Source organism: Lemur catta, chromosome 1, assembly GCF_020740605.2.
Source record: "Lemur catta isolate mLemCat1 chromosome 1, mLemCat1.pri, whole genome shotgun sequence".
NCBI classification, from domain to species: domain Eukaryota; kingdom Metazoa; phylum Chordata; class Mammalia; order Primates; family Lemuridae; genus Lemur; species Lemur catta.
Window position 1 is genome coordinate 56,322,307 of NC_059128.1, and position 16,605 is coordinate 56,338,911.

Consider the following 16,605-nt stretch of genomic DNA (forward strand, 5'->3'; position numbering starts at 1 on the left):
GCAATTACTGATTATTTCTTTTTCTTTAATGTGCTTTTCTACATTTTCCACTTTTAAAAATAATAACTGTATTTCTTTTGAAACCAGGAAAAGCAGCTGGGCATGGTGGCTCACACCTGTAATCCCAGCACTCTGGGAGGCCAAGCCAGGAGGATCGCTTGAGGCCAGGAGTTCGAGATCAGCCTGGGCAGCATAATGAGATACCGTCTCTACAAAAAAAAATATTTTTTTTAAATTAGCCAGGTTTGGTAGCATGTACCTGTAGTCCCAGCTACTCAGGAGGCTGAGGCAGGAGGATTACTTCATCAGGCTGCCTCCAGCCTGGGCAATAGAGCAAGACCCTGCCTGTAAAAGGAAAAGCAAAACTTTTTTTTTAAAGAATGAAATGGAACATCAAAACTTGAACACTAAACTAGTTCAGTCATCTCATATTTAGTATTATATTTAAATTTTTTTAAAAAACTAAACTAACCCACATTTTGGAATTATAGTAACTTTTGGAGATCTATCTTTTGAAAGAGATTTATGTAATATACTTTCCATCATCACATGCTTATGAAAAAGAATTTTCAGTGGCAGTCAATTCTATCCTTTAAAAGGAAGTTATTGGTAAGTAGCTAAACAAAATGCTAAAAATAAAAAGTTTAGAACTCTATATTTACTATTGGTACTACTAAGTTTAATATTTAGGTTCTGCTATAATATTGAATATCAGAACAAATGCTGGAATTCCAATAATTTCTTGTTCACATACACATATTTATTCCTGCTAAAACATTCTTTGCTACTCACCCAAAAAGAAGACAAGCAGAGTTAAGAAGTCACTATCACTACTGTTGATAGTGACTTAGTAACAATTGTTGGATGTTTCCAGGAGGCTGTGCAGATTTTCTGAGATTTTGTAAAAGGATTAATAGAAAAGAGAAAAATATGTTAAAAATATTTTTAAATAGCTTGTTGCTGGTATTAATATGGTAATTTTATGCATAATTAAAGGTATTTAATGACTTAATATAATAATATTTAGGTACTTAATTTTCAAACACAATACTACCTGTAGGATATATTGAGAACATTGTATAAGATAAAGATAGTAATCATTCTTGAAAAAATGGGTTTATCAGCAATATGGTACATAAGTACTAATATATAGCACTCAGTGCTATGCCTATTCGTAGGAAGCAGTATATACCCTAAACTCTGAATCTCAATTGCCCTAGTGTTTATCTGACTGCCCCTAAAAAGCATGAACCTGGGGAGATGAATACCTTTTCTTGACGTATCTCTGGATCATTTCCCTTGTTATAACAAGCATAAATTACTTTTATAATTTAGATGATAAAAATTTCGTAAAAGGTGTTATTGATGATTGTTTCATTTTTTTTTTTTTTACTTCCCTAGACTTCTCCAGATGCTTTTAGCAATGCAGCCACTTTAGGCTGCAATCTATCCACTTGTAAAATAAATTAAATAATGTTTTCTGACCATGAGTTTCACAGGAATATTATGTACAAAAACTAATGATAGATAAAACACTCCTTGAAATACATGTATGGGCTGGACGCAGTGGCTCATGCCTAATCCCAGCATTTTGGGAGGCCAAAGTGGGAGGAGCACTTGAGCCCAAGAGATCTAGACCAGCCTGGGCAACATTGAGAGACCCTGTCTGTACAAAAAACAACAAAAAAAATTAGTCGGGGCCGGGCGCGGTGGCTCACGCCTGTAATCCTAGCCCTCTGGGAGGCCAAGGGGGGTGGATCGCTCGAGGTCAGGAGTTCGAGACCAGCCTGAGCGAGACCCCATCTCTACTAAAAATAGAAATAAATTATCTGGCCAACTAAAAATATATATATATAAAATTAGCCGGGCATGGTGGCCCATGCCTGTAGTCCCAGCTACCCGGGAGGCTGAGGCAGGAGGATCGCTTAAGCCCAGGAGTTTGAGGTTGCTGTGAGCTAGGCTGACGCCATAGCACTCACTCTAGCCCGGGCAACAAAGCGAGACTCTGTCTCAAAAAAAAAAAAAAATTAGTTGGGCATGCTGGTGTGTACCTGTAATCCCAGCTACTCGGGAGGCTGAGGTGGGAGGATCATTTGGGCCCAGGAGTTCAAGGCTACAGTGAGCTGTGATGACACCACTGTACTCTACCCCAGGGCAAAAAAAGAAATAGGATTTAATCCTGGCTCTGCCATTTACTAGCTGTACAACTTTTGGAAAATTTCTTACCTTCACTGAAACTCAGTTTACTCGTGTTAAACGGGGTTAATATCTCCTACATCATTGGGTTGTAGCAAAGAGGAAAAATGATAACGAGGTTATAGTTCAAATATTCTCACTTTTGAGTAAAAGAGAGATACAATATAGCTTTACTATTTTAATTGGTACTGCCCAATACTATGACTCTAATAAGCTAGGTGGAAGTTATGGATGTGATTTTTTTTTTTTACATTTTAAGTTACCTATACATATAGTTACCTCCTTTTTTAAAATTTACTAAATTGTTCATACATTGTAAAATAATACCCAAACTTTTCCGCCCTATTAATATCTGGTTGGAACACAAACTATTTCCAGCCCTTTGTAGCTCCAAGTTTTGTTCTGCTTGCTCTTTTCCAGTGATTCTTTCTCCAGCCTTGGTAGTTTTTCTCATGTGTATTTATTAATTATTATTCAACTGAAGACTCAAGGAGAACCCATTCAGAGCTCTTCTTTTGTTCAGCTTTCTCCTCTGATTTTTACCTTGCAAATTCTGATGGCTTTACCTCCCAGATCTTCATGCTGTTTCCTCAACTCAAAGAGATGGCCAAGCTCTGTATGGGTTCCTCTTCCAAGCTGTGCTGCAGCCTGGAAAATCTCCTACAGCCAGGGGCAATCATAGGACTCCCTTATTCGTTTCTTTGAGAAATCACTGTCCTGTACTGCCTACTATCTGATCTATGAAAACAATTATCTTACTTATTTTGTCCAGTTGTCTAATTAGCTTAGGTGGGAGGTTAATTCTGCTCCCTGTTATACCATTCCAAGTGGTAGTAGAATTCATACCATAAATTTTTTATTTCCTAATATTTTCTTAGTTAAATGGATAATCCAAAAATGTTGCATAAGTACATATTTTGCATTTAAATTTTTTGAATCATTTCACAAGGTAGGAGAAGCTTAAAAAGGAAAAAGGTCTAAAAGGAACTGAGAACTGAGAAAAGCAATCATGATACTTTGCCAAGACGTTGTACTAACTAATAATTAAGCAACTTAGGTAATACCTCAAAGGCTTTTAGAAAACGTGCAAAAAATTATTTTAATTGCTTATTATATCTCTGCTGTACAGCTTCAAGTCTTAAACAGACTCTAGGACTAGCAACATTTTGAAAACCCACGCTTCCACTGTAATTTTGCTCTTAAGCAAAATTTAAGAAATTTGCTTATAAGTGTGGGAGACATTGAGCATAAAGCTCAATTTTTAAGTGGCCAGTTGTTACTCTAATGAAGCCAAAAATAAGTAACATCATTTTCCAGCAGAAGTTGCAGAATGACAGAACAGAGAAGGAAACTCAGAAGAAATTATTTTTAAAGGAAAACTTTCAAAGTAAAAAAGTATATATATCTTCCCCAGGGAGTATTAAAAAAGAAAATCATCTCAGATGAGTTATCTCACATTTTCCAAACAGAAGAATAATTACCTTTGGGCCAACAGAAGGTGTGGAAAGTTTCAAACACAGTTCTCATAAAGAAGATACAACTGAAAAGGAGTTGTAACACAACAACGTCTGTGATAGGCTTATTAGACCCTGATCACCTAAGAGGTACTTACCAGCACTCCTGTCAAATAGATGAAATGAGCCCAGAAGGCTACCTCTGATCAAAAGAAAGGCGCGGCAGAAATCTATGTAAGGGTGCCAATGAGTGAGGATATGGTTATCATCCTCCACCAATCGCCTAACAACAAAGCATCTTCTGCTCCTTTTTGAGGCTAAGTGGGATGGTTAGCAAACAGAAAGGATGTGGTTTCCTAACACAGCGTAATAGTTTTTCCAAAATATTTTAACCCCATTAAATTTAAAAACATATACAAAAATCCCAACAATTATAATTTATCTGATCTTTAAAGGGGCTCTTGAGAACAGCAGATTTATCCCAATGTGGTATATTAAGAATAATCAAATATAGATGTTTCAATTAACAGTTTCTCTAAACTTTTGCATATTCCAAATTACTGTCTGAAATATCTGTAGCTACTATAACTTCTAAAAGTCACTGTGCTCTTAAAATTAAGCCAGTTATCTCAGATGCCAGAAAACTTTTGTGTGTATGTGTGTTTATAGTTCCTGGAGTTACTGCAGTACCAGGTTGATGCATGAAATGGACAGAACAGGCTCCTATTCTACCTCCCTGCTCCACACATCCACTTAATATATTGTCCTCCATTAGAAAACATATCATATTTAACTGATGAGAACAGATACTACATTTGATCTTAGTCAAAAGGCCAAGAAGCAAAGCTAAAATGTGTTTTGAACTTCACTCTCTTTACCTAGCCCACTTTGTGTTCTTTTATGAGTACTGGAGCTCAGGGAACCAGGAAAAGAAAAATGATGATAGATTTTCTGGCTCCTACTTTTGCTGTAAGTAATAAATTATCCTTTGTCTTGGACCAAGGAATCTCCTCTCTTCTGGCATCCATAAAACTGTGGCAGGCTAACCTACTAGTTTATATGTAGGGTAAAATCTTAAATCCTTTATAGTTCTTGACAGAAACCATTGTTAAAAATTGAGTGTATATTAGACTTTTATAACATGTCTAATGACCCCAGAGAAAAATATGCTATAAAAGTTGTCATTGACCCTTCTTATATTAAACAATTCTCTCTTAGAAAACCTTTTTTAATATATGCTATATACAGAAATATAGTCTTTTTGCAGATCTCTCATTTGAGGGCACAGACATCTATTAATACTTCCATCTTCTATATAACTATTCATAAAGATGATTACTGGAACAATTTTTACCTTCCTCAGATTAAGTAAGCTTTGTGCCTTCAGGCTTTCTATATAAATTCTATTTTCTAAGTTTTAATCCTGTGGTTAATTACTCCTCTGAATTTTTTCCTATTTCTTTCATTTCTTGAATTTAGAGCCCAGAATCTGATTCACTACTCTAATAAAGGATTGATTCCTATTTCATGGATTTTCAAGACATGCCACAGACTAATTAAGAGCAAATACTATGTCTTATTCTTCTCCAATGTCAGTAAGTTTCTAGAACATAGTAGGTACTCGATAAATTCTTATCAATTGGTATATCCCAGAATTGTTTTTGAACTGTAATTCACAGTACCAATTTGCTGATTCATGTTTAGTTTTTGCTTCACTATAAAACCTGTTTACAGAGTCAAAAACAGCCAGAAACTCTACAGTGAACAGCTATAAACCATGGAATGCTCTTTGTTTTTGTGGAAAGTATTTTTATTTCAATTAGCAGTCTTTCCATTCCTGACCACACATGCAGAAGGTAATCGCCATCAATAATGCCATATCTGCACACAAGTTATTCCCTTATAATGACTCTTTAGCTGAGTTAGCATTTTTACTTCTTGTTTTTCCTTCTTTCAAGAGTTACTGTGGTGGCTGCTTCTAAAATGGCTCCCAATAGCCGCACCTAGTTTTCACATCTTACGTAATTTCCTCCCCTTGTGCATGGGCTGGACCTAGTGACTTGTTTCTAATGAACAGAATATGGCAAAGTGATAGAATGTCATATCTGAAATTAGGTTACAAAAAACCGTGACTTCTATCTACCTCTCACTCTCTCTTACCCTTTCAGTTGCTAATTCTGATGAAGAAAACTGCCATGTTGTGAACTGCCCAATGGATAAGCCATGTGGCAAAAACCAGAAGGTAGCCTCTAGTCAACAGCCAGTGAGGAACTAAGCCAGTGAGGGGTGCCAGCATCCACCAGCACCTTCAATACAGCCTTGTGAGAAACACAGAGCCAAAAGATCCAACTAAGCTTTCCTAGTTTCCTTACTCATAGACTCTACAAGATTATAATTATTTGTTGCTTTAAGTCACTAAGTTTTGGGGTAATTTATTACACAGCAGTAGATAACTAATACAGATTGTTTGATAAATATTAACTTATACCTAACTCAAATTTTACTCAATGAAAGAAATTAATATGCATGTGTTTGAAAAGGCATATTTTTTACCAGCCAAAGTAGTTATTGCCCAGGAAAAAGTTGGGTACTTGCCAAGTGATTGTATCATAATTTCACTACTGAGTTTAGAAATTAATCTTAAAGAATTGTAGTTTCCAGTTACACATTTCCATTTAAAAACCATAAGATTCTATTTTTACAAGTCATAGGAACCTGTAGTAATAGAACAAATTATCAGAGCCTCAGGATTTGAATACATCTATCTGTTTAATTAAGCAGCCAGCATTTGTGAAAGATCAACAGACTATCAAGCTGACAAATCTCGTAAGTAGTTAATTTAAGAAATTATTCTTTTTATTTTTCTTAATTTTTTTTCTTATTTTTTCTGTACTTGACTATGGCTATTTAGCAATAAGAAATTATTGTTAAGTTGGTAAGTATTTAGATGTTTCTTTAGTTTTTTAAAATAATATATATGTTTTATATGGGTCTTTGATAGGTATGATACATTTCATAATAAAAACAAGGTGTAAAAATACCAGACAAGCTTTCTGCCTTGTTCTGATATTTTATACTTCGGTAAAAAGTTCAAATTTAGGCCGGGCGCAATGGCCACGCCTGTAATCCTAGCACTCTGAGAGGCCAAGGCGGGAGGATCGTTTGTGCTCAGGAGTCTGAGACCAGCCTGAGCAAGAGCAAGACCCTGTCTCTACTATAAATAGAAAGATATTAGCCAAACAACTAAAAATAGAAAAAATTAGCCGGGCATGGTGGCACGTTCCTGTAGTCCCAGCTACCCAGGAGGCTGAGGCAGGAGGATTGCTTGAGCCCAGGAGTTTGAGGTTGCTGTGAGCTAGGCTGATGCCACGGCACTCTAGCCTGGGCAACAGAGTAAGACTCTATCTCAAAAAAAAAAAAAAAAAAAGTTCAAGTTTAAAAGAACATATATGGCAGTCATCTGAAAAAAAGAGTACTTAGTAAGCTTCCATTAAACCTATCATACATGTTAATTAATTCCCCTAAAATTGTGTAGGTTACCTATTTACCAAAGATCAGTTTCTCAGGTCCTCCAGAGTTAATTAATCCCTTAGTTTTGGATGATAAAGGGTGAAAAACAAAAGTTAAAGAGAAGTCCACAAAACCAGAAAAAGAAAAGTCACCCCTGCAGTTGCCTCCTTTTTCATCCTGTGTAGACTTAAACACCTGCCCACTGAGTTGATGCCCTTTTTCAAATGTTTAATCAGACCCCAAGGGCAATCTTTAACCCTGGTATTACAAATTGCACTCTGCCCTAATTCGACTACCAGCATCATCCACTCACCTGGGCTGGCAATGTCTCACATTCCGCCCAGCAGCTGGTGTTTTTTGCCTGCCACTTGGTTTGACAAGCTAGATCCCATGTTTTCTGTGCTCCTTCTACTTATCCAAAGGAACACAGGCTCCTAGCTCCCCAGGTGTCCCTAATCTTGCCCGTGTGTCAGTTTTTCTGGCCAGTGAGGGAAAGGCCCAAAGAAAGCTTACTCTGTACTGAGTAGCTTTCATGACCAATATTCCTGACAAAACCTGAAAAACTCTCAGTGTAGCCTTGACAATGGGCTGGTTATCCATACATTTTAGTTGAATATTTTGCAAACCACACTCACAATGTCACATAACTATCCTGACGACTCTGACCTAAACTTAATGCTGTTCACGGAAAGCCTTTTCCTCACCTTACCTACCCATCCTGAGACACCACCGTCTGTCCCAATGTACACGTTCAATAGAAAACACCCATCCTGACTGAAGAGGGGTGAACACTGGCCCTTGGTTGGGTCGAGTTCATTGCTGGTCTGGTTTTGGTCTTCCCAGTATAGTCTCATAGAACATGTGGGGAAAGTCTCCACTGGCTTTTCCGTCTCCCTTCAGAAAAACAAACAAATTCCACTCTGCCTTTATTACTCATCTCTGAGGTTTAGCTATTATTATCTAATTATATCAGTTAATGAACTAGTAATACATGCTATCATTTTAAAGTTTGGAATTAAATTTGCACCTCTATTGACAAATCTGGTTTATTTTAGAACTGGATGTCTTCTAGAACTTTTGTTTATTGTGTTTTTGTAAATTCGAAGCCATTTTTTTACCTTTTTAAATTACCTGTTTTTTATTCATTCAGCAAGTATTTTTATACTTTTTACTAAATATTCAGAAATGTTCAGGACAGGAATGCAACAGTGAACAGGATAGACAAGCTCATAGTCTTCATGGAGTATACATTCTACGTGGGGGAGGAATGGGGAGTGGAGAGTGCTAGACAAGTAAAATTATCAACTGTACTTTTGTTTGACATAATATTTTTCAATAACACATGACCTATTATTATCAAGGGATTACTGTATGTGTCTATATATTACTATATATCTTCTAATATAGGTTCATAATAAAGTGACAATATACTCATGTTCTCTTTTCCAAGCATGTCTTAACAGGTTAAACCACACAACTATGGTATCCATAAATTACACAATTAACATCTTAAATAACAGCTTTGAAATTTCTCAGTGATAGACTTCACTGCACTAAAAATAGAGACATACATACTTAGTACCATGAGCATTAAAACCGGAAAGTTTTGGCGAGGCTTGGTGGCTCATACCTGTAATCCTAGCACTCTGGGAGGTGGAGGTAGGAGGACTGCTTGAACTCAGGAGTTCAAGACCAGCCTGAGTAAGTATAAGACTAAAAACAGAACAATTACGCAGGCGTCATGGTGTGTGCCTGCCTGTAGTTCCAGCTACTCGGGAGGCTGAGGCAAGAGGATCGCTTGAGCCCAGGAGTTTGAGATTGCAGTAAGCTATATGATGACATCACTGCACTCTACCCAGGGCGAAAGAACAAGATTCTGTCTCAAAAAGAAAGGAAAAAATAAATGTTTAAATACTTTGACTAAGCAGTTCAACTTCTAGAACTTAAGAAAATAACCTGATATTTGCAAAATGATTTAAATTCATGAGTGTGGTTTATTGGAAACCACCTAAAGGTCCAACAGCAGGAAATTGATTAAATATAGAGCATCCATATTCTGGAATTGACAATCAGGTATAGAAAAATATTTCAAGATGTGAGCAAATATTCACAATATATTGCTAGGTTAAAAAGTGATGTTACAAACTGTTACATACAATAAGTTCCCAATTATATATATGTATAAGTGTATATGGAAATGGAAATGTTAGCAAACGTTAGAAGGACATGCCACAATGTTAGCAATGATTGTCTCAGAGTAGATTTTTTTTCCTTCATTCTTTCTGCTTTTTGGTGTTTTTCAAACTTTTAAGAATAAAAGCTGATAAATCTCTTTGTCATCAAAGAAAAGAACAGTAATTTTTTTAAAAAGTCTTATTTTGCTAAAATCCCACCAATCCCATTTGGAATTAGACTCTACTGTCATTACTTTTTTTAAATTTTTAAATGTTAAAGTTTTTTCCGCTTCAGTAAGCTCGTCTATTCTGTCATTACTGTCTATTTATTGTTTATAACTTCTGATATATCAATCGTAAATGTCTGATGTTAATCATAGTTTCACAGTTATAGGATTATGAGCTTCCATTCATCTCAGTGTATCTCTCTATTTAACATGTCTTTACTGAATTAAATTGAATACATTTTTCCTTCTATTAGCCTCTCTGACAGAGTTGCAAGATGGAATTATGTGTAATGGGGACTTCAGGGGTATAGATTAATATTATGTAAATATTAATACAAAGCCACAGCCATGATACAATTCATTGCAAACCAACACCATGAAGATACAGTGCTGCAGGCCAGGAAGAGGTAGGGTAGAAAATGTTTCAGAAAGGAGTGGGGGCCAGACACCATGGCTCACACCTGTAATCCTAACACTCTGGAAGGCCAAAGCGGGAGGATTGCTTGAGGCCAGGAGTTCAAAACCAGCCTGAGCAAGAACGAGACCCTGTCTCTACAAAAAATAGAAAAAATTAGCCAGGCGTGGTGGCATGCACCTGTAGTCCCAATTACTCAGGAGGCTGAAGCAGGAGGATCGCTTGAGCCCAGGAGTTTGAGGTTGGAGGGAGCTGTGGTGACGCCACTGCACTCTAGCCTGGGCGACAGAGCAAGACTCTGTCTCAAAAAAAAAACCAAAAACCAAAAACCAAAAAACAAAACAAAAACAAAGAAGGGAGTGGGGACATTGGGAAGCTAACTGAACATGAAATTGGTAGAACTGATGATGCTGTACACTGACTCTAGAAGAAACATACTTGAGACAAGGGTCAAAGAAGCTCTTCCTACCTTATTTCCAAAAAAAAAAAAAAAAAAAATCCCAAGGCTCTGGGAAGCCTTTATTTCTTTTTCTTTCTTTTTTCCTTCCATTCTTTTTTCCTCCCTCCTCCTTCCTTTTTTTCTTCTTTTCTTATTTTTAAGTTTTCTTTTGATTGATTAATGGATTTGGGAGCAACTGTATAGTTAGAAAATTTTTTTCTTTCCCCCTAGGCCAAAGGTTTTGAGGTCTCAATCATAAGAATGATTGGGTACCTGCTCTCTGGGGGAGTGCAGCTCCAGAAAATCAAGGCCAAGGACAATGGCATATTCACCTGAGGTGGTGGTAAAGCTGGGATCCTACTACTGGAAAATAAAATATTAAAATGCCTTCATATGGAAGGAATTACTAAAAAGATAAGATACCCTGCCGGCTTAGGGAAGAACAAGAGTAGTGAGAATTACATGCACACAGAACACAGGGCTATGTTATCATCCACAGCCCCAGCAGAAAGAGCTGGTACACAACCAATAGTGTCAGACAACTCTGATAAAAAATGTAGACAGCTACAACTCTGGGTAGCCAGTGGGCTGGCAGTGATAGGGCCAGCTACTTCAGTTAAGGGAACATAAAACTGAAAGCTGTAAATTACATTTTTTCTATTCTGTGCTGTGCTTTCCAGCAAGTCACATGTTCATCAGATTCCTTTTTATTTAAAATCTGAATACTTTTTTCCCACCATACAGGTGCCTTTCAAAACATAGTTAACACTGTGCTGTGCTTTGGCTACTTTGGTTAAGAAGAATCCCAAATCAGCATTTTTAATCAACTGTAAGGACCAGATTGAGAAAGGTAGACTAATGTGTTCCAGTTGTCTTGCTCTTCGTTATGACCAAGCAGGAAGTTTTTGAGAAAACCTCCATCCACCTCTCAGGAAGTTTACGTCAAACTTAGTATTTACATCCTGTTGCATTTAGTCTTAATTTTTTTCTCAATTCTAGATACTATTTGAATTAACATGTTTGAGTAATCTGTTCTGAAATTATTTGTTTTTAATCTCAAAAGACTATGTATATCTATTTTAAGCGACAAGTGGAATATCTCCATGACGAATAATGATAAAAGTTAAAGATTTTTTTAGTATTAAATGCCTATAATTATAACTCTATTTATATCCCTATACACCATCCCTTATTCATTTGATCTCTCAAGTAGGTCCTTGTTAATTAATGTTGTGATTCATTAATTATGCAACTGGTATACTATAAACAAGCAAATAAAACCCTCAGTGGAGCATCCCGATGCTTCTCTCCAGGACTTACCATGTAATATTGAAGTGAAGGAGGTGACATGGTGCTGGTTCTGATTCTTCTAGCAACTGGCCGTATAACTTTGGCTAAGTCCCTTAACCTGAAGTTGTCTCACCTGAAAATGAGAGGAATGAATTAAATGATCTTTAGTGTATGCTGTGTGGTTGTACTATGGAGGAGTACCAACCTTTATCTTAGATACTATCAAGTCATACTTCTTAAAAAAAAAAAAAGTCGTATTCTAAGTATAAGCCACAGGAAAAATATGGTCTGTCTTCCTAGATGTATTGGTTAGGATTTCTTATGGTTGCATGTAATAGAAATCCAAATGGATCTGGCTTAGATAACAAGGTGAATTTATTATAAAGGTACAGAGGTGTCTCACAGAACTCAAGGACAGAAATTAAACTAGACTGAAGGAGCCAGGAAGGTGAATGTCAAAAGGATTCTCCCTCTCCCCTCTCTCCCTCCCTTTGTGCGCTTGCTTCATTCCACCTTCTCTTTGTTAATCAGGTTCTTCTGCTTCCTCTAACCACGTGATGAAAAATAGTATACTCTGACAGCTCTTGAGTTTGCAAATTATAGTCCAGACACATGAAGAGAGATAGTTATTTCTCAGTCCAAATGCCATTTCCCAGGAAAAGGCTCCAACTGGCCCGCCTCTGAACTAATCAACTGTCATCTAGATTTGGGACAACTTAGATTGAAAATGACAGCTTTAACTGCAATCCTGAGGAGGGGGAGGGGGAGGGAAATTTCTAGAAAGGAAATATAAGTAGACAATCCAATAGATTTCACACACTAAAATATCATTGTTACTCAATATTATTGTTTTATTTTGAAATAATTATAGATTCACAGGCAGTTGAAAAATTAGTACAGAGAAGTTCCATGTAACCTTCCTCCAATGGTAGTGTCTTACATATTACATATTGCATAACTATAGGGCAGTATTACTTATAAATTGATATTAGTACAATTCAGACATTATTCAGATTTTTTTTTTCTTTTTTTTTTTTTTGAGACAGAGTCTCTCTCTATTGCCCAGGCTAGAGTGCCGTGATGTCAGCCTAGCTCACAGCAACCTCAAACTCCTGGGCTCAAGCAACCCTACTCCCTCAGCCTCCCAAGTAGCTGGGACTACAGGCATGCGCCACCATGCCCGGCTAATTTTTTCTATATATTTTTAGTTGTCCAGCTAATTTCTTTCTATTTTCAGTAGAGATGAGATCTTGCTCTTGCTCAGGCTGGTCTTGAACTCCTGAGCTCAAACGATCCACTCGCCTCGGCTTCCCAGAGTGCTAGGATTACAGGGGTGAGCCACCGCACCCAGCCGGCTCTATCTATTCTTGCTGGTTAGACCATATCAAAGAAACATTAATAAAACAAAGATGTATATACAAAGCCAACCAGGATAATAGGAATTTGGTACTATGTCCTATGAAATTGCTGAATAGTTTTATCCGCATAAGAAAAGCCAGGGGAGATGTGGTCAATATATCTTCAAATGTCTGAAGGAGAGTTATGTGGCAGGTATTAAATTAACTATTTGTGATTTCAGATGACAAAACTTCTGGATCTATGTTCAGAAATTATGTGTAGGCAAGATTTAGCTCAGTATAAGAATTTTCTCGTCATTAGGATTGTGGGCTGCTTTGAGGGATGTGATAGACAGACTAATAGCCCCCCAAAGATGTCCACACCTTAATTCCTGGAACCTCTAAATGTATTACCTTACATAGCAAAAGGGATTTTGCAGATGTGATGATTTAAGAACTTTAAAGTAGGAGACTATCCCGGATTATCCAGATGGCCCTAATGTAATCACCAGGGTCCTTAAAAGACAGAAGAAGGAGGCAGAAGAATCAGAGGAGACGTCATGCTGGAAACAGGTCAGAGTCACAGAGAGATGTACAGATGCTATCTCAGTCCCTTTTGTGCTGCCATAAAAAAATACCACAGACTGGGTAATTTATAAAGAACAGAAATGTATTTCTTCATAATTCTGAAGGCTGGGAAGTCCAAGATAGAAGGGCCAGCATCTTATGAGGGACTTCTTACTGCATCATCCCATGGTGGAAGGGTGGAAGGGCAAAGACAGTGGCAAGAGAGAGACAAAAGGGGGCCAAATTCATTCTTTTATAAAGAACCCACTTCTGCAATAAAGGCATTAATCCATTCATCAGAGCAGAGCCTAATAACTGCTAAAGGTCTCATCTCTTAATACTGTTACAATGGCAATTAAATTTCAACATGAGTTGGAGAAGTGACAAACATTTAAACTATAGCATATGCTATTCTGCTGGCTTGGAAAGTAAGGTATGCAGGCAGCCTCTAGAAACTAGGAGAGGCAAAGAAATGAATTCTACCCCAGAGCCTCTGGGGGAAATATAGTCCTGCCAGCACCTTGATTTTGGCCCATTGAAACCCATTTTGAACCTCTGACCTCCAGAACTATAAGATTATAATTTGGTATTGTTAAAGTCACTAAATTTGTGGTAATCTGTTACAGTCAATGGGAAACTAGTGGAGGGGTAATGAGTTCCCATAGGTATGGTAATAGAGACTGGTTGATTTTATTCTGGGAAGCTGAGCTGTGTGTAAAAGATTGGACAAGGGTGTTCTATAAAGTCTTTTCTGCCTGGACGGAGCTCTCTTTTTTCATTTTTTTTTTTTTTGAATATTTTTCTCTGGAGATCTTAGGTGTTTCCCATAATTTCAACTCTAGCTTCTTTATGAATCATAGCCCAGATCATATCCCTACTCCTAATCTCTCTCGAGTTCTAATCCCACATATCTAATTGTCTGACATTTTCATTTGGACATCCTGCTACCAGGGAGAAAATATGCAGGGATTGAGAGTTTAGAATGCTAACAGGTAATGTGGTCTTTCCTTGAAAGAGGAGAAAAACAAAGCCAACTTCTTTTCTGTAAGTAAACTTCCAAAATTGAGCAAAACTGGCCATGAAGAATTCTGATGACAAAATCACAAGTGCTTTTGTGTGGCAAACTATGTAGAGCCTTTTTAACTCCAAAAAGGATAAAGTTAAAGATCTTTTTCCTGAAGTTGTACTTGAAAATTTCCTTAAATATTATGTTCTTAACAAGAAAAAGTAGACTAAATAATATCTGGACATGATATGCATGTCTACAGCCATTTCTCTCAAGAGCAGACTGAGCCCAGTGAAATGATAAACATGAATTGAGACTAAAAAGAGCAGACACCAGGGATGCCCTTACACAGGGAAAAGATCATGTGAAGACACAGCAACAGAGATGGCCATCTGCAAGCCAAGGAGAGAGGACTTAGGAGAGGCCAAACCTGCTGAAACCACCTTGATCTCTGACTTCCAACCTCCAGACTATGAGAAATAAATTTGTTGTTTAAGGCAAACAAACAAATTCCAGGGAGCCATGTACCATAGTGGTTTAGAGCGCAAGCTCTGGAGCCAGGCAGCATAGATTGGAGTTATAACTCTAATATTTATTGGAAGAGTAACCTTGTACAAGCTGGTTAACCTCCTTTGCCTCAGTTTCTTCATCTATAAAATGCAGATAAATAAATTACCTACCTTATGGGGTTGTTGTAAAGATTAAAACATAATACAAGTTCTTAGAATGGTGATGACACATAGAAAGTACTCAATAAATATCAGATTTAGGCTGGGCACAGTGGCTCATACCTGTAATCCCAGCACTTTGGGAGGCTGAGGCGGGAGGATTGCTTGAGACCAGGAATTTGAGACTAGCCTGGGCAACACAGCAAGATGCTGTCTCTAAATAAATAAATAAACAAGCAAGCCAGTGTGGTGGTACACACTTACAGTCCCAGCTACTCGGGAGGCTGATGTGGGAGGATCACTTGAGACCAGGAGTCCAAGGTGGCAATGAGCCATGATCATGCCCATGCACTCCTCTAAAAAAAAAAAATCAGATTAAAAAGAAAGACAACAACTATGGAAAGCTCTTAACCATTAACCCAAAGGGAGACTTTAGTTTCCAGGAAGCATTTGTTTGTACACAAGATTTAACCCCAAGGATACATTGTTTTTTTCCCATGGTGGCTTGACTCATCTTGCCCCTAATTTTTGACCTGATAAGGCATCTTGTTTGGTTTCTTAATTCCTGGCTCATTTTGATCCTGACTTATTGCCAGTATTCTTCTCCCTGACATCCCACTGATTCTCAGCACATCACAACTCCTTTCTGGTTCCTACCCTATGTTCTCTATATTGGCAACTTGATCTACCTGTTCTTCAGGGCTTTCAGGAATGCACCCTCAGTAGCTGTCTACTGCCTTCACCTTTCACTCATTCTAATAGGTACAATGTTCCAGTTCTGATGTAAGCTCCAAAAGAACCATTGTGGTTCCAACAGGTTGTTAGCAAAAGGCGAGGTGACTCATGCCTGTAATCCTAGCACTTTGGGAGGCTGAGGCAGGAGGATCGCTTGAGGCCAGGAGTTCAGCCTGAGCAACACAGCAAGACTTCATCTGTACAAAAAAATTAAAAAATTTGCCGGGCGTGGTGGCTCACACCTGTAGTCTTAGCTTCTTGGGAGGCTGAGGGAGCAGGATAGCTTGAGCTTGGGAGTTTGGGTTTGCAAGTGACCTATGATGACGCCACTGCACTCTAGCACTGGCAACAGAGTGTAACTCGGTCTCAAAAAAAATGGAATTGAAATTGAGTGTTAGAGGTACTTTAATAAGTATCTGTGTCTCTCTAAATTTTATTGAATATGTCTAACTTATGCCATTAGTAATTAGATAGGTCATACTTTAGGACTTATTCTTTTAAATAAATAGATGCAATATTAAAAAATTGACTAGGTTATGGATGAATTTATATTCTCTTACCCAAATCAGAGGATAGACTAGACAGTA

General features: G+C 37.5%; 1 long non-coding RNA gene and 1 other non-coding gene across 2 annotated transcripts; both read right to left on the minus strand.

The window, feature by feature from the left end:
- Nucleotides 1-859: 859 nt before the first annotated feature.
- On the minus strand, nt 860-15,587 carry LOC123640448. The gene is made up of 3 exons (XR_006735980.1): nt 15,548-15,587; nt 11,736-11,838; nt 860-891 (listed from the first exon to the last, which is right to left on the minus strand). It is a non-coding gene; the product is annotated as an uncharacterized LOC123640448 (long non-coding RNA).
- Nucleotides 4,307-4,495, minus strand: LOC123631002. Its single transcript, XR_006732909.1, has one exon. It is a non-coding gene; the product is annotated as a U2 spliceosomal RNA (small nuclear RNA).
- Nucleotides 15,588-16,605: the final 1,018 nt, after the last annotated feature.